The 24,389-nt window shown below is 38.4% G+C and overlaps 1 pseudogene; it reads left to right on the top strand.

The window, feature by feature from the left end:
• The first annotated feature begins 1,912 nt into the window (after nt 1–1,912).
• LOC141512100 (ATP synthase peripheral stalk subunit OSCP, mitochondrial-like) lies at nt 1,913–23,801 on the top strand (annotated as a pseudogene).
• Nucleotides 23,802–24,389: the final 588 nt, after the last annotated feature.

The following is a 24,389-nucleotide window of genomic DNA, read 5'->3' as shown; positions in this document are numbered from 1 at the left end:
CTTTTAGGTAAAATATCTTATCCCACTCTACCTCTTTCCCTTTCTCCCAGTACATTCCTTTTTAACCCATTGATTATGCCTTCATATTCAGCTCTCTCCTGTGCCTTGTCTTAATATGCCCCTCTCAGTTGCTCTTTAATTGGGATGTTCATATGAGTATTATCAATATAATCTTCCCATGCAGGAATACAAGCAGTTCGACATCATTAAATCCCTCTTGATTTGCCCCTTCCACCCACCCTCTCTAATGCTTCATCTGAGTCCTGTATTTGAAGATCAAACTTTCTGTTCAGCTCTGGTTGTTTCAACATAACATTAGAAATACCTCTGTTTTATTGAATGTCCATCTTTTCCCCTGGAAGAATATATTCAGTTTTGCTGGATAGTTGATTCTCAGTTGCATTCTAGGTTCTTTTGCCTTTTGGAATATTATATTCCAAGTCCTATGAGCCCTTAATGTAGACACTGCTAAGTCCTGTGAAATCCTGATGATAACACAATGATATTTGAATTCTTTCTTTCTGACTGCTTGTAATATTTTCTCTTGGACTTGGGAGTTCTGGAATTTGGCTATAATATTCCTGGGAGGTTTTTTGGGGTCTTTTTCAGGAGGAGATCAGTGTCCAAATGGTTTTCATTTCTATTTTGCCCTCTACTTCTAGGATATCAGGGCAATTTTCCTGTAGAAATTCTTTAAAAATGAAGTCAAGGAGGCGGCTAGGTAGCACAGTGGATAAAGCACCGGCCCTGGAGTCAGGAGTACCTGGGTTCAAATCTGGTCTCAAACACTTAATAATTACCTAGCTGTGTGGTCTTGGGCAAACCACTTAACCCCATTTGCCTTGCAAAAAAAATCCTAAAAAAAATGAAGTCAAGGCTCTTTTCCTGATCATGACTTTCAGGTAGCCCAATAATTTTTAAATTGTCTCTCTTGGATTGGTTTTTCAGGTCAGTTGTTTTTCCAATTACATTTTTCACATTTTCTTCTAGATTTCATTCTTTTGGTGTTGTTTTGTTTCTTGATTTCTCGCAAAGTAATCAGCTTCCTTTAACTCCATTCTAAATTTGAAGGAGTTATTTTCTTCAGAGAACTTTCTTATCTCCTTTTCCATCTGGCTAATTCTACTTTTTAAGGTATTCTTCCCTTTTTTTTTTGGACTGCTTTTTCCATTTGTCCTGAATTGGTTTTTAACATTTTGTTTTGTTCAGCATGTTTTATGTATCTTCTTGACCAAGCTGCTGACTTGGTTTTCATATTTTTTCCTGCATTGCTCTCATTTCTTTCCCCAATTTTCCCTCCACCTCCCTTACTTGATTTTCAAAATCTTTTTTGAACTCTTCCATAGTCTGAGACCAACTCCTGTTTTTCTTGGAAGTTGATACAGAAGCTTGACTTTGGTATCTTCTGAGTGTGTATTTTGATTCTCTATGGGACCAAAGTAATTCTCTATGGTCAGATTCTTTTGTTTGCTTGTTTTTTGTTTGCTCATTTCCTCAGCTTGTGCCCTGGTCTTGAGGAACTTCCCAGACTTTTGAATATTATTGGAGCACCCCCTGCAAGGACCTCTGTTCCTTCAAGGTCTTATGAGAGGTTCTGATTGCTCTCCTGGCCTGTGCTCTTCTCTGTGGATGACCACAAGCACTCCCCTCTGCCCTGGAGCTAGGAGGAGGGTTCCTGCTCTATGGCAGTGGGGAGTCCCAGACTGCTACCATGGTCTGAAAATAGGCAAAGCAACAGAATTCTGATCCAGGGAGAGTGGAGAGGCTTCGACAGTCTCCCCCCCCATCCCCTTACCTTCCTTGGATTGAGCACTCTGGAAGCAGCTGCTGGGTGGCTCTGCAGGCTTACTTCCATTTCAGGGACAGGGACTGCGCTGAGTGCTGCACAGAGAGCCATGCTGAGCTGGACGCCATGCTCACTCTGGCAGGATTTTCTCCACTGATTTTCCAAATTGTGCTTGGTGATCCTTGGGTTGGAAAGTCTGAATATGGCTTCTACTACCACAAGCTAGTGCCCCCAGGGATCCAAGCACCTGTGGGCTGTTCCTACAACATTTCTTCTGCCTCATTCCTTCTGACATGGTGGAACCCTGGCTGCATTGCCTCTCCTTCTGATCCTAGTGTGACAGAGCCTTCCCACAGATCTTCAAGTTACCTTGGGCTGGAGAATTGTTTTGTTGGGTCTTTCTGTAGATTCTGCCTCTCTCTAAAATTTAGTTAAAGTCATAAGTTTAAGGTTTTGATCTGAATTTGATCTGCCATTCAATGACCTAAGCAAAGAGATAATTAGTGCTTGAACTTCTTACATGTACAAGATTCAATTCCTGAAGAATCTTTTTATAAGGTGAAAGTTAGGAACCTCTCTTGCTGTTTTGTTTTTGTTCTAAAAAACAAAATTTTAGTAAAGAAATGTTATGCTAATGAAGAGTTATAATTCATGAATTATCTTGTATCAGTCCAATTTAGAAATCTGATTTTTGGCTATAAATGCAAAATGCTTGAATCACCTAATTTTAGAGAACAGTAGTCTATGTTTATTTATTCAAACATGGTTAACAGACATTGTTCTATAAAACAACTATATACTATTTGGAATTGTTGTATTTATGCATCCCAATTCTCTGTTGTTTGTTATTAAGCATCTTAAAGCAAAATCATTTGACTAATATTGACAAGATAAGTTGTGGTTTTTCTGTGGATCTCTTGTTGTTACCAATGTGAGTGTGTAGTCACCATATAGGATATTTGAACTATGTAAGTTGAATTCATGCGAAGCTCTGATTATTGGAACTTGCTATTTAAGAACATGTAGGACAGTTAATTGATATTATTCTGAGTCTGAATCCAGATATGATCATCAAAAGAATGCTGTTGGACTAATGATCTTTGATAATAGCAACCATATTGGGTTTTACATGCATAAACTGTAGGAGTAATTCTCATAGGAAAGACTGGGAAAATGACTATTGGCATTGTTGAAGTAGTTTTCTACTGACTTAATTTCCCCAACACGTCAGAGGCAGAGGCTATTCACCTTGGAGACCTGTTGTGGATGTGGGTATGACCTGTCTTGAGATTTATACCTTCTTCCCTAGATTTTCAAGGATCAGTGAGAGCTCACTGAACACCATCAGAACCCTGATGCTTTCTTCAAAGGAAGAAACCATTTCAGGATGGCCCTGCCCTTCATATAGGAAAGAGAACTCTTCCTGGGGTTCCTGCTGACTTCTCTGGGATTGGTCATGTTACTGCACTGATTGTCTCATGGCACCTATCTCCACCACAGAATATTCAGGGCTCTGAACCTAATTCCCTTTTAATTGACTGATGGCAATGGAAGGCACTGCCCATCCCTTCAGAACTGTGCTTGCTTATCTCTCAGGACTGACTGTTCTCTGTTTAACTGCTGTTCACATGAAACCATTCTCTACTTCAACCTTCAAAATTTTCACATATACAATGGCTAACTTTAATCTTGGCTCAGGCTTAAACATTTGGCTGTAATTGACATAAATAAATAAGGGAAGATTTCCCCTTATGTCCCTGTTCTTTGTGGAAAATTTCTATAATCATGTCAGTTGATAGGTAAAAACGTAATATTAAATCCTTGTCTTATAAGCTTAATACTGAAGCTCATCTGAATTACTATAGCAAGATGCAGGAATAAGCTTTGAACTATTTGACCTATAATTCTCTAAATTCTAAGCAACTAGCTAAGCAAATGTTTAGTTTTGGTTTCCATTACTAGCTACATATTGCCATGTTAATCAAGATCCTTTATTTTCTCACAATACTAAATATTCACAATGAATGTTTAGATGACTAATAAAGATCTGTGGCATCAGGATATGATTCTGTATCATTATAGTCTCCATTATGTTTTAAGGAAAAAAATAACAGTTATATCAGAAAAAGAATAGCCCATAGTCTATCTTGATAATGTCTTAAAGATCCATTTTTAGCTAGAAGTTTTGTTCATTTTAAACATGGCTAAATATGTTTTAATATGTTTTATTGTAAATAATTTACTTCATATGCACTGTTCTAAAAATTGATTATTCGATGTATTTATATACCATCCCTGAACCTCTTGTTATAACTGAAGCTAATTTGACAACTTTTAGTGAATTCACTTTTGTATTAGAGTCCATATTCTTATAAAAGTGTTCTGTGTGTGTGGAAATTCTTAGTGGAATCTCAGCCTCCAAAAGGGGAATTGAGTAATGCCAAATATTAAAAAAAAAAAAAGAATTACCTGAGTTTTCTGTATAATAGCATGATAATTGTCCAATTGGTTATTTGCAAGGTAAAAAATTGTATTAACATTTTCTTTCAGCAAAAAAAGACAAACTCTCCAGGTGACTTGACCTGAAGACCTGTTCTGAAAAGCACACCTGGATCACAAGACTTCATAGGATCTTTTCAGAGGAACAGATTTTAATTTTCTTAGCTGTTACCACCTTTTCCTTGTGTGAATTTTATTTGTAAGATTCACTTGTCAAAGGGAACTGCCCCCTTTGATTCTGTCAAAGTATCATCTACCTTTCCCCTTTGCCTCTTTTGATATTTGGCACAATGCACCCTGAATCTACTTATAAGGACTATCACCTCTATGTTGGATATAAAACTCCAGATGATAGCCCAGGATGGCTAAGTTCCTATAGGAACCTCTCTGGATTCCATATGCTCCATTTAAATCATTTCCCTCCCCAAGTAAAGGACCTAGGGAAGCAGGGATGACTCTACAACTCCACCCCACCTCAGTCAGCCTGAAGCAGTTACAGAAGTTGAGACTTTTGCCCCTGTTCTGAAATGAATTCCTTGAGGGGGAAAATGATGATGACATTGAATCTCAGTGAAGGACATTGACCCCTGGTGAGGACACAGGAAATTCCTGCCCCTAGGCACAAGACAAACCCCTTATCAACAAGACAATAAATCTTATCCTAACTTGAAAGGATTAAGTCTTTGAGCTATAGCCCTTCATCCACATGTTCCTAATTACCTCATCTTTACTTTCTGAGCTACCACCCCTCAACTACATATCCCTGGCTACCTCATTATCCCCTTTAAATGCTTATCCTCTCCTCAGTTGCTTTGCTCTCTTCCTTGGAAGATCAGCTCACTCTTGAGGAATGTGATTTCCTCAAATAAATGCCTTCTTTGCTTGAATTGGAAAAAGTCTGAATCTGTAATTCATTCTAGAAACAACCTGCATAATGGAACCTCAACAATTTTACTGCCAGAAAACAGGAGGATGGACTTGGATATCTCATGTCCAGTTATTATGTTCTATTTCTCCCTTCACATATGACTTTCTTTTCATCATCATTCCCAGATCTCCCAAAGAGAGTGTCTTTAGGTTTGTGAGAAAAAATCAAAGCATATTCTGAAGCACTCAAGACATCTGTCTCTTTTGGTCTAAATTCTATAAGAATATCAAAGTCAGGTAGTGATGTCCATCTGATTATGACTAAATTTTACAATTAGAAGAATTATTTCCCAGGAAACCCTCATTTTGACTCTTGTTTTTCATATTCTTTGCTCAAAGTAACATATCTATGGAATTTGATCCCAATTACTATTTCTTTTCTATTAAAGGAAGATTAGACATCTTTTGAATTTGTTGTAGAGGAATGGAAGACAGTAACTACTTTCGATTCTGATCCTTTGACAAGATTAAAAACAGGATGAAAGTTATACCTGTACCATGGTAGTAGTCAGGATGCCTGCCAGGGAAATTAGCAGAACCTGTGAAAGCTATGGTCACTAGCAATTGTTTGGATCAAAGCTGAGGTTCTAGAAGATATGATACTCTTTGTAGTTGTGGTTCCCCATCCATGTGAGCTTAGGTTGTATCCTTCCTGGGATATTCTTAGTTACTAATAATGTGTGTAAATAATAATATGTGTAATAATACTAATATGTATAAATAGTCATATAGGCATATTTATATCTATATATATATATATATATAGATATCTATATCTATATCTATATCTATCTATCTATATATAGGTATATAAGCAGCTAGATGGCACAGTGGATAGAGTACTGACCTTGGAGTCAGGAGAATGGGAGCTCAAATCCAGCCTGAGATACTTGACACTAACTAGTTGTATGCCCTTGGGTAAGACTTTTTTTTTTTAGGTTTTTGCAAGGCAGATGGGCTTAAGTGTCTTGCCCAAGGCCACACAGCTAGGTAATTATTAAGTGTCTGAGACCAGATTTGAACCCAGGTACTCCTGACTCCAGGGCCGGTGTTTTATCCACTATACCACCTAGCTGCCCCTAGGTAAAACATTTAATTCTGATTGTTTCTCATCCAGGACCATCTGCAGTTGTTCTGATTTATAGCTGACCACTAGACCCAGATGACTTTGTAGAATAAAGTGAGATTGGTGACTTAGCAAAGCACCCCTTTACTGAAATGCAGTTCATGTGCTTGTCATGGCATCACCTCCCATAATGTGATGATCTTCTTCAAGAAGGAAGGCCAAATATCCCTTTGGTGATGGTATAGCGGATGGATTGGTTTAGAAAATGACTTGAGGCAGGGAAGCCATATAGGAGGGTATCAATAGTACAAGCAAAAGGAGATAAGGAATTAACTGAAGTAGGACAATGTCCACGTAAGTGACTAGAAGAGAACAAAGGAAAGATATGTGGATATAAAAATGTCAAACACTTTACAAGATTCTTTGAGTTATTCAATGATAAATTCATTCAATAGGCATTTGAGAGTCTACTAAATAGAGGGTACGATCAGGGTTACAAAGATCTAGAAGGCAGGAATTCTGCCCTTGAGAAACTTGCATCAACCTGTGAACCACCTTATTGAAGGCAAGTACCAGTGTTGCCTATTATTAAAGATTTAGTGATTGAAGACAGAAGATTTAAGGCCGCTGAAAAGGTGAAGGAATTCACATCCTCTCTGGGCATTCAAAACTGATCAGGATTTATTATGGAAAAATATTACAAATATACATATCAAAACTCCTAGAAAAGCTACCTTAAGAATAGACTAGGTGAAGTTTGAGTGAGAGAGAGAGAAAAAGATAAAGAGAGAGAAAAGGGCAGGTAGCCACGAGACTTGGCTTAGTCTGGCTACGTGGCAAGGGAGGAGTCCATGATGCTCCATGAGGTATAAGAAAAAGAGTGAGAAAAAGCCCATCCCACTGGAGTCAAAGAAGAAGGAAAAAAGAAGAAAAGAAACTGTGGTGCTTCCTGTTAAATACTCTTTTGTGGAAGGTTGAGCATGGGGTGATACTTGGGTCTTACACCTTGGTCTTATTACTTGGGCCAAGTCTTACACCAAGGTCCCACACCTAGCATCAGGTCTCTTCCAATGGTAGGCTACATACTGGTCCTTCCTGTCCTAAGGTGCTTGACCCCCAAGTTCAACGTATCATTTCTTGTCACACCAGCATCTAAGGCCAAGGTTAGGTAAAGGGGAAAATGGGGGACAAGATACAAAACAACAGGGTCAAGGGGTAACAGTATATAATCAACAATCTTACATCTCAGGAGCAAACAGCCTTCCACAATTAACAAGATTTTTATCATTAAAGTTACATTCATAATTCTCTAAATCACCAGAGGTGGAGGGTCTTCTTTCAAAGAACCTTCATAGACTTTTCCTTTCAATGAAGGCTTCTGGGCAAAATTCTTTTTGGTGCCTCACTCCATTCTTAGTTTATCCTCACTCCTGCCAGTTAAAGTCAACTCCAGTAAAGCCAAGAGGGATGTTTTATGACATACTGAGGTTTGGGGTCACCTCCCTGCATCCCCTCAAAGCACAATGACTGTCAGATGGGCAGTCTGAAACCTAGCACCTCTGTAACCCTGTAGAAGCCTATGCACAATAGGTAACACTTTTAACTGTCATAGTCTCCCAATGCATCTACTGCTGGCATTAAAAATAGAACTGTGATCTGCAACAAGAGATTCTCAAGTGACACCCACCAAGTGCACATTAACTCATCAAAGTGGTGATTCCAAATTGATTATTTCGATTGTAAGCCATAATAACATGTTCACTTGAAAAATAATTAGCGGTGGAGTGGGGTCCAAGATAGCCTGCTGGCTGCCTGACTGACTCTCCTATGCTGACTACTGAAGCAAGCAAGGGGGTGGGGTGACTGAGGATAACATGTTGTTTGTCTCCCCTGGGCAAACTCAGGTGGCTGAGAGAGTTGATAATCTAGGATTAGAGTCCTAATCCCATGGCCCCCTGTGCCCCAACCCAGACCATCTCCATGGCACTCTGTTTTGTCTCCTTTTCCCTGAGCACCACCCCCCTTCTCCTTCCCTTCCACTCCAATTTTCATTCCAAGCAAATCTCTTATTGTTCAGCTCGGCTAGGCCGGCAGTAATTGGCTGGGCTCCAGCTGAGAGCACTGGATTATGGATGACACACATTTCTCACACTCTACAGTGTGGGCAGCTGCCCCATGCACCTTCACTCTGGTTTCCTTGGAAACCAAATCACTCTACCAGTATTAGGCTGTGTAAAAAAAGCATCCCCTCAAAAACAAAACAAAACATATTGCCACAAACCAGAAAATTGAGATCCTACTATACTATCTTTCCAATCTTTACCTCTGTCCCTTCTGTATAGAGGCCGTGTGCCCCTCTGAGTGCTCTTTAGGTGGGCTCAAATCAGGGTCAGACAGTTAGAAATGAGCATCCTTTGGGAAGGGAGGAGAGTCAGTTCCTAGAGGAATCAGTGGCTGCTGATGAAGCAAATTCAACAAAATGTTTATGGGCAGTTAGATTGGGAAATAGTTCCTGAGGGGTAAACCAGAACAGGCTGCTTATAAAATCAGTCTGGCTCAAGAAGCAATGTGGAAGGCATCTCCGAATTTTTTGGAAGGGCTTGTAATTCCTTCTACCACTTCTGAATGAATATAGACTCAGGATATTCTTCCCAACTTTTTGACTTTCCTAAACCACTTTTTCTTTTATCCTAGGGAAAGAGGCATTACTAGGAAGTGAGAGAATTTCTGGTTTCTCTTTCATTGCTTCATTGCAGTTTAGGTAGAGTTTATGAATAATCATGTTCTATTATGACTAACCTTTATAAAGTCTTGGGATCTTTATCCCAATGCCCATTCTCACTGATGAGTTTGCTTCTCAGAGCAAGACTAATTACATCTCCCCCTCAGGTTTCTAAGGGTATTCAGGTAAATGTTTAACAACTAATTCTCCAAAGCAACACACACTTATAAATTTAATTTGCATCATTAACATATTTTCCACTTTATTAATTCTAGACAATAAACAAAACAATAAATCAAATCTGATAGGCAACATTTACTGATTTCTGAAGTGTAAACTTCACACACTGAACATTTAAATATTGACTCTTGGGAACTCATTCAAGAGATTTCTAGGACATTCCTGGCTACCCCGAGGAGTTGGAGATTATCTTTTTCTACTGCCAGCAGCTCCAGCCTCTATTCTGGTATGTTACTCAATATTAATCATCAAGTAGTTAATATCTCCCTTATATTATTGATATTCTTTAGGAATTATCAACCCAGTATCACTTATCCAATTAATATTCATTAGTTTTAACCAAGGAATATCTATTGAGATCATAAGGCAAGAACCAAAGTTGCAAACATTTCCCCCAATATCTTGAGGCACATTCCTCTTCACCAAATGGCAAGAAAAATAGTCATACCATAGAGTGAAGCAAAAGCAGAGCCATACAATTTTGGATCAAAGAAGCATGAGTGGGGAGAGATAAAGAATGAAAACTGCTCTGCCCACTGAGAGCTTATGGAAGTTCTCGCTTCCTCCCTCATTTATAGCTGGGAAGAATAAAGGTCATACCTTGACTGTTTAGTGTCTTTTTAAATGCATTCTCAGTTCTGGTTAAGTATTCTTGGGGAATCTCTTCTTCTTTATATAGTAGTGGAACTTGAAACGTCAAAATACTTCACATGCTCTAAAGTGGGAAGCAAGGCCCTTGCATTACATAACATCCTGTCTTTCCCCAAGCAGGATTTCTAACCTCTTCCATATGGACTGACAATAGGCAGAGTCTACCTTATTAGCTCTGTCCATGAGGTTGAGTCTCCATTGCCCAAGCTGCTATTACATTCTCCCCTTATTTAAAATTTTTCTGACCTTGGTTAATCAACTATGCCATCTTTTGAACACATTGTTAATGCCCCAATTCAGAACACTGTCCTGGAGTTACAGACAGAAATAAGTGTTGGCTTTACTCATTTCCCTAGTGCCATACAAGGAAAGAAAACTTCAAAATAGCCAAAATGGCACAATTTAATTCAATCCCACATGGAAAGACAATAATCATGATTGTTCTCAAATACAAAAAAAAATATTTAGAACAAAGAGCAGTTTATAAGGTTTATTAATGATTATTGCTATCTTAATACTTAAGAGACTCCTCACCTCTCTGCAGCCTTTGGCTCTGTTGGTCACCCCATTTTTCTTGATACTCTTTTCTTTCTAGATTTTTTTAGACCCTACTCTCTCCTAGTTCTCCTACTATCTGACTGCTCCTCAATCTGCTTTACTAGGTCTTCATCTGTATTACACTTGTTATCTGTTGATATCCCACAGGTCTCTGTCCTAGGCTATCTTTTCGTTTTCTTTCTTTATACTATTTCACTTGGCAATCTCATCAGCTCTTATGAATTTGATGAATATCTCTTTGTCGATGATTCTCAAATCTATCTATCTTCAGGACAGCTAGATGGAGCAGTGAATAGAGTACCTGCCCTGGAATCAGGAGGACCTGAGTTCATATCAACCTCAGATACTTAATAATTACCTAGCTGTGTGACCTGGGGCAAGTCACTTAACTTCCTGCAAAGAATTTAAAGAATTTTTAAAATCTAGGGGTGGCTAGGTGGCGTAGTGGATAAAGCACCGGCCTTGGAGTCAGGAGTACCTGGGTTCAAATCTGGCCTCAAACACTTAATAATTACCTAGCTGTGTGGCCTTGGGCAAGCCACTTAACTCCATTTGCCTTGCAAAAAAAAAAAAACCTAAAAAAAAAGAATTTTTTAAATCTATCTATCCTCTCTGCTGACCTATTATGTCATATTTCCCATTGCCTATTGAACATCTTAAACTGGATAACCTCTAGATATCTTAAACTCACAATGTTCAAAATCAAACTCTCCTTTCTTTTTATCAACATTCTCTCAGTTACCCAGTTACCCAGACTTATAACCAAGATATAATCCTTAACTCCTCATTAAAAAAAAATCTTCATATCTCAAAAGGACTAGACTCATTTGCCCTATCAGCAGCCTAACATGATGTCACAATGACCATATAATATACCTTGCCAATATGTGCATCTTATAAGTACACTTATAATTGCCTAAAAGTGTGCCCTTTTCCTTTCATTTTGCTCATTGATAGGATCTTACCCCAAAGTCCTCTGTTCCTTGCCTTATAACTATTAGCCAATTATTTTAATACTCTACTTCTAAAAAAAAGCAATTTGTCCTTTGTTAACTAGAAGCAGCCTATTTCTAAGCTTTTTTATTATCTTTAAATTATTATGCCATTTTATAATTTGATTTGCTCATTATAATTACTGTATGATTTGAGTTAGGTTTCTATTTTATTTTGCTATTATAATTATTTGCTTATATATTAATGATATTTATGTAATATGACAATATTTGAGTATTTTGGCCATGCACATGGTTTTCTAGCTTGCTATTTTTATATACATATGTCTTATGCATCTTTTGTTCTTTTATAGGACAATTGATGTTCTTATTTCTAACTTTGCTTTGTTTGGTTGTTTATGGCTCTTGGTTATGCGTGGGTGTGTCTATACTATAAGGATGTGCATGTGCCATGTCCTGCATGTAATTTGGACATCTAATGCAGAAAGTGACACTTTCTCCTGTACTACACCTAGTGCCTGGACAGCTGATATCCTTTTGTTCTCAACAGTATCATGGGGTTATTACTTGAGAAACTGTGATGCTATTATCATAAAGTGTTGACATTTCTTTTGATGTGTATGATGTGCATTTGCAGATTTTAAGTATAAGCATCTGATTTCTATCATTCTAGGGTGGAATGTAACAGCCTACTCGACTGTTAAACCAGGAAGACTCAGGATGCTGCTGAAAGTAACTATGTCAATTAAGAGAACTTACCAGGACCTATGATGCCCACTTGACTTAATGACGTGGTGATGTCAGAGGGATAAAGGGGGAATGCAGAAAATTCATCTCAATTGAATTAATATGGATTCAGTAGATTAAGGGTCTCAGTTATGTGCTCTGCTCTTAGTCACCCTGCCCTGTTCCCAGTCACTCTTTAATGGTGCTGCTTTTGATGGTGATTGGAGTGGCAGTGTTGAACCAGAGATTTCCTGAAGTTGAGAAGCTTTTGGCTGAGATCAAACCAAATGAAGCAATTGGGACCCTTTTTCCTTTCCCAGTGCTCATTGATAGGATCTTTTTTTTTCTTTTTTAAGTTTTTGCAAGGCAAATGGGATTAAGTGGCTTGCCCAAGGACACACAGCTAGGTAATTATTAAGTGTCTGAGATGGGATTTGAATCCAGGTACTCCTGACTCCAGGGCTGGTGCTTTATCCACTGCTCCACCTAGCCGCCCCTCATTGATAGGATCTTAACCCCAAAGTCTTGTTGCCTATCTTAAGTGTTAGACAATTATTTCATGCTCCACTTCTGAAAAAAAAAACTTGTCATCTATTAAGTTCTTATGCCATTTTATCATTTGATTTAAAGCTAATGGTCACTAATTCCATGTGAGCTAATGGGTTTTATTTTCTGAGATTGATAGAGAGAGGAAATTTTTCCTGTAATGATATTGTAGATATTGTTACCCTTCATCAGGAGCTGAGGTAGGGGGAGGAAGCCCTGAATTCCCAAGGGAAGAAGAAGCAGTTCATGTATCTGTTTCTTCCTAGACCTCTGAAGCAAATCTATGCCACAGAGAGAAAAACTTCCTTTGCAATAAAGACTGGAAAAGTATTAACACAGTTGTGAAATGATATTGAAAACATTTGGCTTTGCTGTCACTGATTAACAAGATTAAATATTTCTTGCACCAAAGCTCATTTCTACAACAGACCTTGCAAATGGGGTTATACACATTTATACATGAATATATATTATTATAACTATCATCATCAGCATCATCATTATTATATAGAAGCAGCTCTTATTAGGAAACTCATAAAGGGGTCAAGATAAAATCCAGACTCACTAGCTGTATGACCCTATGGAAGTCACTTGTCTTTGGTCTGCCTTAGTTTCCTCATCTGTAAAATGAGGATATTAATAATACCTACTTCCCAAGGTTGTTATGAGAATCAAATGAGACAATATTTGGAAAGTGCAAACTTTAAAGCATATATAAATACCAGTTATTATGTCTGGATATATTACAGTTGAGCCTGGGCTTCTTATACATGTGAGAAAACCATACTGTACATTTAGGCACTTTCTCTACAGGTAGAACCTTTTACTTTTACATGTGGGAATTTATTTAATATATATAAACATAACTTTTTTCTCAGTCAACAAGCATTTAATAAATACCTATTATGTACTAGACACTGTGCTAAGCACTGAGGACATAAAATAACAACAGTCTCTGTCCTCAAGGACTTTACATTCTCAACAAGGGAGACAAATTTCATCTATTTGTGTGAATAGCCAGGTCTCTTTATCTATATGTGGGAGTTCATGTTCATTTTCTTGGTTACATTTCTACATTATTTTACATGTGTCTAGTTCTCTTTTTATACTCAGAAATAAGTATATAAAACAGATACAAAATAAATACAATATTTTTTTACACATGGAAGGGTACTTGTAATAGGAGGAATCAGAAAAGGTTTCATCTAGAAAGTATCCCTTGAACTACATAGAGAAGTAAGAATTTATGATTCTTGGAGCAGAGGCTGCAAAGATACAGGAATGAGACATGAAGCATTATGTGTGAGGAACAACAGGAAGGTCAGTTTGGCTGAACTGTAAAAATAGAGGGGAAGTGGTAATGTATAATAAAGTGAGAATAATTAATTTTTTTTCTTTTGTAATTACTTATCTCTATCCCTTGATTTCATTATGATTATATATCTCCTGATAGCTGTGAAGGCATATGAGCTTCTCATAATTTCTTTATGGAATGAGCATTAAAATTATGGCCATGTATCTATTTTGAATGTATTATGTAAGATGTTGTTCTAAGTCCATCTAACTATTATGTAAGATGCCCTTCTAAGTCCTTCTAAGTATTATGTAAGATGTTCTAAGTCTATCACCTCTCTGTCAGGAGGTAGCTGACATACTTCATTGTTAAATTTCTGGAATAATGATTTGTGTTTAGATTGATTAAAATTCTTAATTTTTCACTTCAGCTGACACATAATAACTTTGGCCCTAACCCCACATATTTAACTCTATTGAATCTTCATATTTTAGTGTGTTCCCTGTAAACAATTTATTCTTGGATTTTGTTTTCTATTTCATCCTTATCCTCTTCCATTTTATGGGTGAGTTCATCCTATTCACATTCATAGATTTATCATCAATTATGCATTTTTTTCTAAATTATTTTCTTATACTCTTCTCTCTATTTCCCACCTGCTTTTTATAATAGAGGGTAACGAGAGAGAAAAGGCATGTCCTCAGTTCCAGTATTCTAAGTTTGATGCAGTCTATATCTGCTTCAATGTTCCTCAACTCAAAGCTCAATTTTGCATTCTTTTTTTTTTTAATTTAAAAAATTTTTTTTTTTTAGTTTTTGCAAGGCAATGGGGTTAAGTGGCTTGCCCAAGGCCACACAGCTAGGTAGTTATTAAGTGTCTGAGGCCAAATTTGAATTCAGGTACTCCTGACTCCAGGCCCGGTGCTCTATCCATTGCACCACCTAGCTGCTCTCAATTTTGCATTCTTATACTTTTCTATAAAATCTCTTTCTGCTATTCATTCCTATGTAAGTTTTAGATACCTTTGTGTTTGAACTGATGAGCACAGAGATCCTATGCTACAGATAGTGACAGAAAATAAGGAATAGGACTATAGTAAACCCAGAGAGGTCAATCCATTTTGCAAATTCAAGGAAGCAACATTGCAAAGTGGAAAAATAGTGGCCTAGGAGTTAGGAAGTCTGAGTTTTTAGAATGATTTATTGACTGTAAGATATGTGAAAGTAGGTTATCTAATATATAGACTGGCTCATGGGTTGCATAATAGGTATGATATTAACTTACCCTGACCAGTTTAGTTCTTCTCTACCAAGTGCTGATTTTACAAAAGATCATCACAAGTAGTGAGTAGCAAGTGAATCCATTTTATCCCGGAAAAAAGTTAGCAATTAGGATTTGGTGACGTTCTATAAATTAGAATATGTCAAAAGCTATGCCAAAGTTCTTCCTTCATCTGGCAGAAGATAATATCTCAGCTCAAAACAGGGGAGAGAGAATGCCCAAGGGAAGAACTCTCTTGACTTTCCTCCTGAACTGCAGAATCTAGTGGTCAGGAATATTATGGAACCAGTTTCTACAGATACTCATAGTTCATAAGACTACAGTTTCTCATTGAAAGTCTTCCTCTATAAAGCACCGGCCCTGGAGTCAGGAGTACCTGGGTTCAAATCCAGGCTCAGACACTTAATAATTACCCAGCTGTGTGGCCTTGGGCAAGCCACTTAATCCCATTTGCCTTGCAAAAACCTAAAAAAAAAAAGTCTTCCTCTATTAAAGATTCTCCATTTGTCCCACAAGGAGAGAACAAATACTGAAATGTTGAAATATGAAAAACTAACAGCATTGGATGTCTTCCTTGAAATAATTGGAGTCATTCCTTAAAGCAGCTAAACAGTGCTATACTAACATTATCTTAGCCATTCAGGCATCCTGTCTCCATCCATGTACAAAGCAGCGTGCAAAACTGTTTCTGCCTTATGTGGAAGCTGGGTTACAATGGCCACATGCATTTTTTTTTTTAGATTTTTGCAAGGCAGATGGGGTTAAGTGGCTTGCCCAAGGCCACACAGCTGGGTAATTATTAAGTGTCTGAGTCTGGATTTGAACCCAGGTACTCCTGACTCCAGGGCTGGTGCTTTATCCACTGGGCCACCTAGCCACCCTGCCACATGTATTTTTTAGAACATTCTAGGTGTAGGACAGTATGGCAGGCACTAGAGATACAAAGACAAAAATAAAAAGAAGTAACAGGGTATATAACAGAAAGAGCACTGACTCTGGAGTCAGCAGTCCTGGGTTCAAATCTCAATTCTGATGAGTTTTTCTAGTGTGATCTCAGATAAATCCTTTATCCTCTCTAGACCTCACTTTCCTTTTTTTTTTTTTAATAAAATGAGTAGGTGGCCCTAGACAGCCTCTAAAGTACCTTCCAGATCTAGAGCTATGATTTTATAAAATAGTTCCTGTCTTTAGGGAACTAACATCCTCTTGATTAAATTCGGAGCTGGAAGAAACATTAGAAATTATCTAATCTCATTCCCTCATCTTGCAAAGGAGGAAACTGAGGTCAGGTAAATTTCAATGTCTAGTCTGGATGGGCCTTCTGACTTCCAGTCCCATGTCCTTTCCATTATACCATGTTCTGTCTCTGATACTTAGTAGATATGACTTCCTGCAAGCTATTTAAACTATCTGACTGTGTTTCAGTTCCTTCCTGTCTCGAAACTTGAAAGAGGTATGGTAGAGTTGTTATCTGAAGCCAGTGACTGGTTCCATCAGCCTAAGAACTAAAAGGTTGCATTTGAAAATTTAACCTTCCATTCTGAACATCTTTTCCTGAGCTTGTTTATGCTTTTGTTCACTTCAGTGACAGTTAAACCCCATGGAATAGTTTTGTGTTCTTGTTCTTGTCACTCCTACAAAGAAGTCTTTGGGTTTCCACACTTTCTGAGATCCTTAAAGAGAATATGGTTCCAATTTTCCATTTGTATGTAACATGTTGTTCTTCCCTCTTTTGCTGCTGAGGCTAGCAAGTCATCATTCAGACATTACTTTTCAAATATTTGTTTAATTGTTACTTCTCTCTCAGTCTTCTTTAGTCTTTGCCCATCATTTAATTGTCATCCAACACTTCCTGATTGTAGCACTGTATACTTCCAAATTGAAACAAGAAACAAAGGAGGATTTCCAAGGACTCCATTGACAAAAACTGGAATCTCTTCAAATAAGTAAATATTTATTGAGAGCATACTAGGTAGGTGCCAAGAATATAAGACTAGAGATATCATTTATCTGGGACTCAAGAAGATTGTACATCTGTATCACTCCCTGCCTGGGACCAACTCATTGCAGTTTACCTGGGCTCACCTCTAGGAAAGTGTCATCTCTACTAGGGCATTTAAACTTCTTTCTCATATCATTTACTCATCAAATCCCTATCCTGGCATCTTTGGGACAATGCTAATTACTGTAAAAGCTTTGTCTTACGTTTGGCTCTCCCCAAAGGGGAAACTAAAAGAGATATGAATCAGGAAGAACTGCAGCATGCATTAACAGAAAGATTATAGCAGGATTCAGTACCTTAATTTATAAATATAATCTTGAGAGCTGTACCTAAACCTCATCAAGACAAAAAACAGTTACCAAGGTTGTGAATTAGTCATTCTGCATTTCCTATTCAGGACATTGTCTTGTCAACCCTAAACTCAAACCTGAAACAGTTAAGCTGAATACTCTTATTTTTTAGTTCTTTCTCCAATTCCGACATTTTCCCATCATTGGGTACTCTTGTGGGCATTATTGCTGCTGCCTTGATGGAATGGCTGGGGGCAGGGAGGGAAAGGGAGATATTTCTAAAACTATTCTTGGAAATGCTGCTGCTGTAGCAGCAACTGAATACTTTAAAACTTTAAAATACTCAAAGGAAAAGAAACAAAGGAATTAGAGACTGCCAGGGATAAAGACACAAGCTTGACTACAAAAAGCCTTCAGCACCAGTGTTATTGAAAGTGGGATCATCCTAACACAGCGGCAAAGAAATGAGCCTCTCCTTTCTCACCCTCAGTGAAGTCACATCTTTTTAATTCAAAAGCTGTAGTCAAGAAAGAACCAACCATAAAATAACTCTGCCACTATCTCTCTCTTATTGCTCTTCTATTACTGACTCAGTTTCTCTGTCCCAAGAATCCTCAGCTCTTTTGGATCAGTAGTCAATTAAGGAAATAAGATGTAATTAATGACTCTTGTTGGGGGGGGGGCGAGGTTTGAAGGTGGAGGTAATACCACATACACAAATTTTGTTATTATAGCTCACTGTACAAAAGAATTTAGATTGAACACAACTTAGATTGGCAGGGTAGAATAGAATGAATGAATCAAAAGGCAGTTATTATGGATTTGCTATAGCCATACATTGTGATAAGCCCTTGTAATACAAAAGGAAAAGACAGTCACGCACCAAAGAATCCGAAGTGGGGTGGGAGGAAGGTGGTGGATACAGTAGAAATTGACTCATTATAAATAATGTTTGATAAAGAGAGAATGTTTCTCCTCAGATGAAGATTCTCACTCCCTGCACCCCCTTTGAGATATACAGTCTTTTTTATGGCATTGCTCAGGTAGCTCGTTGGTTGCTATAAATTTTCTTATCTCCACTGCTTTTCCAATTATGACTAACAACAGAAAGGCAGTCATTGGTTTCTAAAAGGTCATGAAGATGTAGAGCCTGATTGGGAACAGAGAGACTTATGCAGTTGAGTTTTAGAGAAGTTTTATGAACAAATTGGGTAAAATATATAAGAAAGATTCATAAAATACACAAAGATTTAGAGTGTCTCGACTGATTACAGTTTCCTTTCCTTTTGGTGTTTCTCTGTGGATTACTTTTTTTTCCCTCAAGTGTTAAAGTTAACTATCACTTTTTCAAAAACTGATTGCTGCCATCTATTGTAGTATAGATATACTGAGAAAATAAAACTGGAAGGGATTTTAGCTTTTGTTTACTTATTTTTTTCAGTCATATCTGACTCTTTGTACAAATAGCTAATAAGGTCAAATTTGAACTATTGACTCCAGACTTACTATATCCACTGTGTCACCTAGTTATTCAGAAGAGACTTTAAGAAATCAACAAATTCAAACTTTTATTTTAAGAGATAAGGAAAAAGCCTGAAAGAAGTGACTTGCCCAAAATTAGACAATTACTTAAGTGGTGTGGTCAAAATTAGAGATGAGGTCTTATGAACAGTCTTATACTGCACATGAATATAATAATTAGTAACACTTTCTAAAGAAGTTGCTAAAGAAGAGGGCTAGATTAAGACATATCAGTCTTCTATCTCCCTGTCTGCTGAGGGAAACCACTAACATTGCCACCAGAAGATCCTTGATACTTTTGACAATCTCCCAAGATGCTACAGTCTCCTGTCTCAGATAACCATTTCAGGATCTTATTATTTATTCATGCATTCTTTGTTAATAAGGGTTACATGAAGGACACATGGATGGAGAATTTTAAAAAAGAAATTTGAAATCTAAGCCAATGAGGATGCATTCTGATTTTAATATTGTTTTGTGTTTCTGGAGATGAGCTTGTGTTGTCTATAGTGTTATGTCATACCAGGCCATGAGCGATAGGCAAAGGCATAGACTGGCCATGAGAGGTTTTGTGAAAGAGGAGGTATTAAGATTAAGACATAAAGGATGGTTAAGAATTCTACAGGCAGGAAAGGCGGAGCCAAGATGGTGATAAGAAGGGATGGAGTCTTAGGTGCTCTCTGATAAAACTTGAAACTAAGGACTCTAACTAAACTTTTGAGAGACAGGACCCACAGAGGGACCCAGTGAGGCAGTTTTCCTACTCAAGGTAACCTGGAAAAGAGCAGAAACACTCTGCTCCCCTGGGTCAGGGGGGGTGGCCCGCCAGAGGGGTGGCCTGCCAGAGTGAAAGAACTTCAGCCTCCCGGAGGCAGCCCCAGGGCGCTGGGAGCCATGGCTCACAGCAGCGGGGGAGTCTCCTGAATTGCACCCCGGGGAGCACCGGGCACAAAGTGGGGGAACAGCGGGGGACCTCTGCCAGAGCGAGAACGTGGAGCCCAGCCCTCAGGGCACACAGCAAGCAATGTGGTCTTTCAGCAGCCCAGATACAGGAACAGAAGCAGGAGGAGCTGGTAAGCAGGAGCCTCCATGGTATGAGCCCATTGAGCTGAGGGAGGGGAGTGAAGAGAGAGAGACTGCAGAGCTCTGTCCTCTGCCCCTGGAACAAGACTCTGGGGCTCTGAACACATTCAGATCCTGATCGCAGTCTAGGCCAACCCACAGAACAGCAGGGCTCCCCCCACCTCAGCCCCGTGGCAGAGGGGGGCTCATATGGTCATTCACAGACCAGAAGGGAGGACAGAGACTCACACACTGAGACCCTTGTGGGAGTGTCCCAAAAGCTCAAGAAGCACCCCAAAACCAGGCCCAGACTGGGAAAATGAGTAAGCAGAGAAATAAGAGGAAGACCATTGAGAAATATTTTGCATATGAGCCCAAGAAGGATCAAAATACTCAGTCTGAAGATGAGGAAGCACAAGCTCCTACATCTAAAGACTCCAAGAAAAACAGAAATTGGGCTCAGGCTATGACAGAGCTCAAAAAAGACTTTGAAAATCAAATGAGGGAGTTGGAAGAAAAACTGGGAAAAGAAAGGAGAGAAATGCAGGAAAAACATGAAAATGAAGTCAGCAGCTTAGTCAAGGAAATTCAAAAAAATGCTGAAGAAAATAGCATGCTAAAAAACAGCTTAGGTCAAATGGATAAAACAGTTCAAAAAGTTGTTGAGGAGAAGAATGCCTTAAAAAGCAAAATTGGCCAAATGGAAAAAGAGATAAGAAAATTCTCTGAGGAGAACAAATCCTTCAGACAAAGAATAGAATTCAGGGAGACTGATGAATTTACCAGAAATCAGGAATCAATATTTCAAAACCAAAAAAATGAAGAATTAGAAGAAAATGTGAAATATCTCATTGAAAAAACAACTGATATGAAAAACAGACTTAAGAAAGATAATTTAAAAATTATTGGAATACCTGAAAGTCATGATCAGGAAAAGAGCCTTGACATCATTTTCAAAGAATTACTACAGGAAAATTGTCCTGATATCCTAGAAGCAGATGGCAAAATAGAAATGGAGAGAATCCACCGAACCCCCTGAGAAAGAGATCCCAAAAAACCAACCCCTAGGAATATTATAGCCAAGTTCCAGAACTCCCGAGTCAAAGAGAAAATATTACAAGCAGCCAGAAGGACACAGTTCAAATATCATGGAGCTGCAGTCAGGATCACACAGGACTTAGCAGCAACTACATAGGAAGCTCGTAGGGCTTGGAATATAATATGCCGGAAGGCCAAAGGAGCTTAGAATGCAGCCAAGAAGCAAGGCTGAATGTCCTCTTCCAGGGAAAAAGATGGACTTTCAATGAACCAGGGGAATTTCAAATGTTCCTTTTGGAATGGCCAGAGCTGAACAGAAGGTTTGATCTTCAGATACAGGATTCAGGTGAAGCATGGAGATTGGAGGAGAGGGGGAAAATATGAGGGACTTAATGATGATGAACTGCATGTATTCCTGCATAGAAAAATGACACTGATAATACTCATATGAACCTTCTCAGTTAATAGAGCAGGTAAAGGGAGCTTTTATAGTTGAAGCACAGGAGAAAGCTGAATTTGGAGATAAAAATATGGCGTAAAAATGGAGTCAATAGGAAAAAAAGGGAAATTTAATGGGAGAAAGAAAAAGGAGAGGGGGAATAGGCCAAGATATTTCATATAATAAGTTTTTTCTTTATTACAATGAGCTATTGCAATGATATGGAAGGGGGGAGGCAGGGGGAATGAGGGAACCTTTGCTCTCATCAGAGGTGGCTGGGAGAGGAAACAGCATATATACTCAATGGGGTATAGGCATCTGTAGTAAGAAGGAGGGGGGGAGCTGGGGGAAGGGGTGGGGATGTGAATAAAGGAGGAGAGGATGGACCATGGGGGGAGAGTGGTCAGATATAATAGATTTTCTTTTTTACTTCTTGCAAGGGCCCTGGGATTGGAAGGCCTGTCCAGGACCATAGGGCCAGGTGGATTCTGGGCCTAAGCGGTGGTATGGGGGCTCAGGGCTTCTTGGCCCCAGGACCAGGGATCTGTCTGCTGCACCACTCAGCGACCCTACAGCAGAGTCAGAGTGAAAGGAGAGAGAAAATATAGTACATGGTAGTGGAGAAATAAGAAAGGAGGGAGTTGCGATCAGCAATGGCAACAGTGGAAAAAATATGGAAGCAACTTCTGCGATGGACTTACCATAAAGAATGCAATCCACCCATGACAGAGTTGTTGGTGTTGGAACAAAGACTGAAGCACATTTTTTATTATTATCATTTGGGGGAAGGTGCAGGGCAGATGGGGCTGGGTGGCCTGCCTGGGGCCGCATAGCAGGGTGATCTTTGAGTGTCTGAGGCCAGATTTGCACCCGGGTGCTCCTGGCTCAAGGGCCAATGCTCTGTCCGCCACCCAGCCACCCCTACTATTATTACTATTTTATTTTATTTTGGGTCTTTTTTTTTCTTCTTTTTGGTTTTTGCAGGGCAGTGGGGATCGGGTGGCTTGCATGTCACACGGCTGGGTGATTGTTGGGTCTATGGGGCCGGATGTGGGCTCCGGTGCTCGTGGCTCCAGGGCTGGTGCTCCGTCCATTGCGCCACCTGGCCATACCTACAATTACTACTATTATTTTTTTTTAATTTTAATTTTTTTTCCTCTCCCCTTTACTTTATCGCTCAAGTCTATATTCATGAGGGGGAGGGGGTATATCGTTTACTCTTAAACAAGAATATTTTATTAATGTAAAAAAATTTTGTACAAAATGAGAATAAAAAAATAAAATAAAAAAAAACAAACAAACAAAAAAAGAATTCTACAGGCAAAAGGGAGTGAGGGCATTCCAGACACAAGGAACAGTAATGGGCAAAGGAATGGGATAAGAAAGTCATGGAGCATAAATGAGTTCTTTTAGGTAATGTGTGAACATATTTCTTGCTCTGTGCCTTTCTCCTTTCTGACTTTCCTTTACTGAAGATGTTTTTTTAGTGCAAGCTCAAAAGGAAATAATTAATTCTAAGCAAAGGGGTTTTTGACCTACAGCGGCCACAGGAGAAGATAGCTGCCCCTGGTGTGTCTGGGATGATCCACCAAGTATGCTGCTTCATCACTTCAGTGGGCAGACCATTTGCTAAACTTGTCAGGTTTCCAATTAAAGTGTATGGTCTATAAGGTCGATATGCCACAGCCCTTTTTTCTGCTTCATCTAAGCAGAATAAATTGGATGTGGTAGAAAAGGATTTACTCAGAGTAACAACCCTTTTGAAGCATATCAAAATGGTTGGCTCTACTACGAATCCTCCTATAAAATGTTCTGTTAAGATAAAAAACCCAAGTGAAATTATAGCAAAAGAAAAGTTTTCTCCCCATCACAACCAACCTCATGAAATTGCTTGCTGAAAATGGTTGCTTAAACAATACGCCAGGAGTCATTTTCACATTGTCTACCATGATGAGTATGCATCGTAAAGAAATACAATGCTCAGTTACTACTGCATCTATTTTAGATGATGTAATTCTTTCAGAATTAAAAACAGTCCTGAACAGCTTCCTAAGTAAAGGTCAGGTCTTGAAAATGGAAGTTAAGACTGACCCTTCAATCATGGGAGGAATGATTGTTCATATAAGAGGGAAATATGTTGATATGTCTCCAAGAACCAAGATCCAGAAGCTAAGCAGGATTATGAAGGAAGATATTTAAAAGTAACATTTTCCTACAGTTCATCAATGAAAATTCCAAAAAATTGTGGAAATAATAAAGTACTTGGAAAATTAAAAAAAATTCTAAGCAAAGGGATCCTATTTTCCACATTTTTTCCCTCCACCTCTTCCACTTCCAATATTAAAAACTCACAAGTCAACCAAACATTTAAGTTGGTTTTTTTTTTTGTTAGTTGTCTAATGACATTATAGCACAGTTGTTTAATGGTAGGTTTAAAAACAGGAATATTATGATTCGAAATTTTTTATGAAAGTATGTTTCCTTTCTTTAAATTTTTTTTCTTAATTTTTATTTTATTTTTAACCCCCCCACCAGCTAATACAAAGGCAAGTTTCAACATTTACTTCCAAAATTTTGAGTTCCTAATTCTTTTCCTTCCTCCCACCTTATTCCTCCTCATTGAGACAGTAAGTTACTTGATGAAGGTTAAAAATGTGTAGCCATCAAAAAATTACTATAGTAGTCATCTTATAAAAATGAACATAAACCCCGCTTCCCACAAAAAAAAGAGAAACCTCAAGAAAAATAAAATGCAAGAAAGAGAAAAAAATGTAGGTTTCAGTTTAT

Source organism: Macrotis lagotis, chromosome 2, assembly GCF_037893015.1.
Source record: "Macrotis lagotis isolate mMagLag1 chromosome 2, bilby.v1.9.chrom.fasta, whole genome shotgun sequence".
In the NCBI taxonomy this organism is placed as follows: Eukaryota; Metazoa; Chordata; class Mammalia; order Peramelemorphia; family Peramelidae; genus Macrotis; species Macrotis lagotis.
This window is presented reverse-complemented; position numbering and strand designations above follow the sequence as displayed.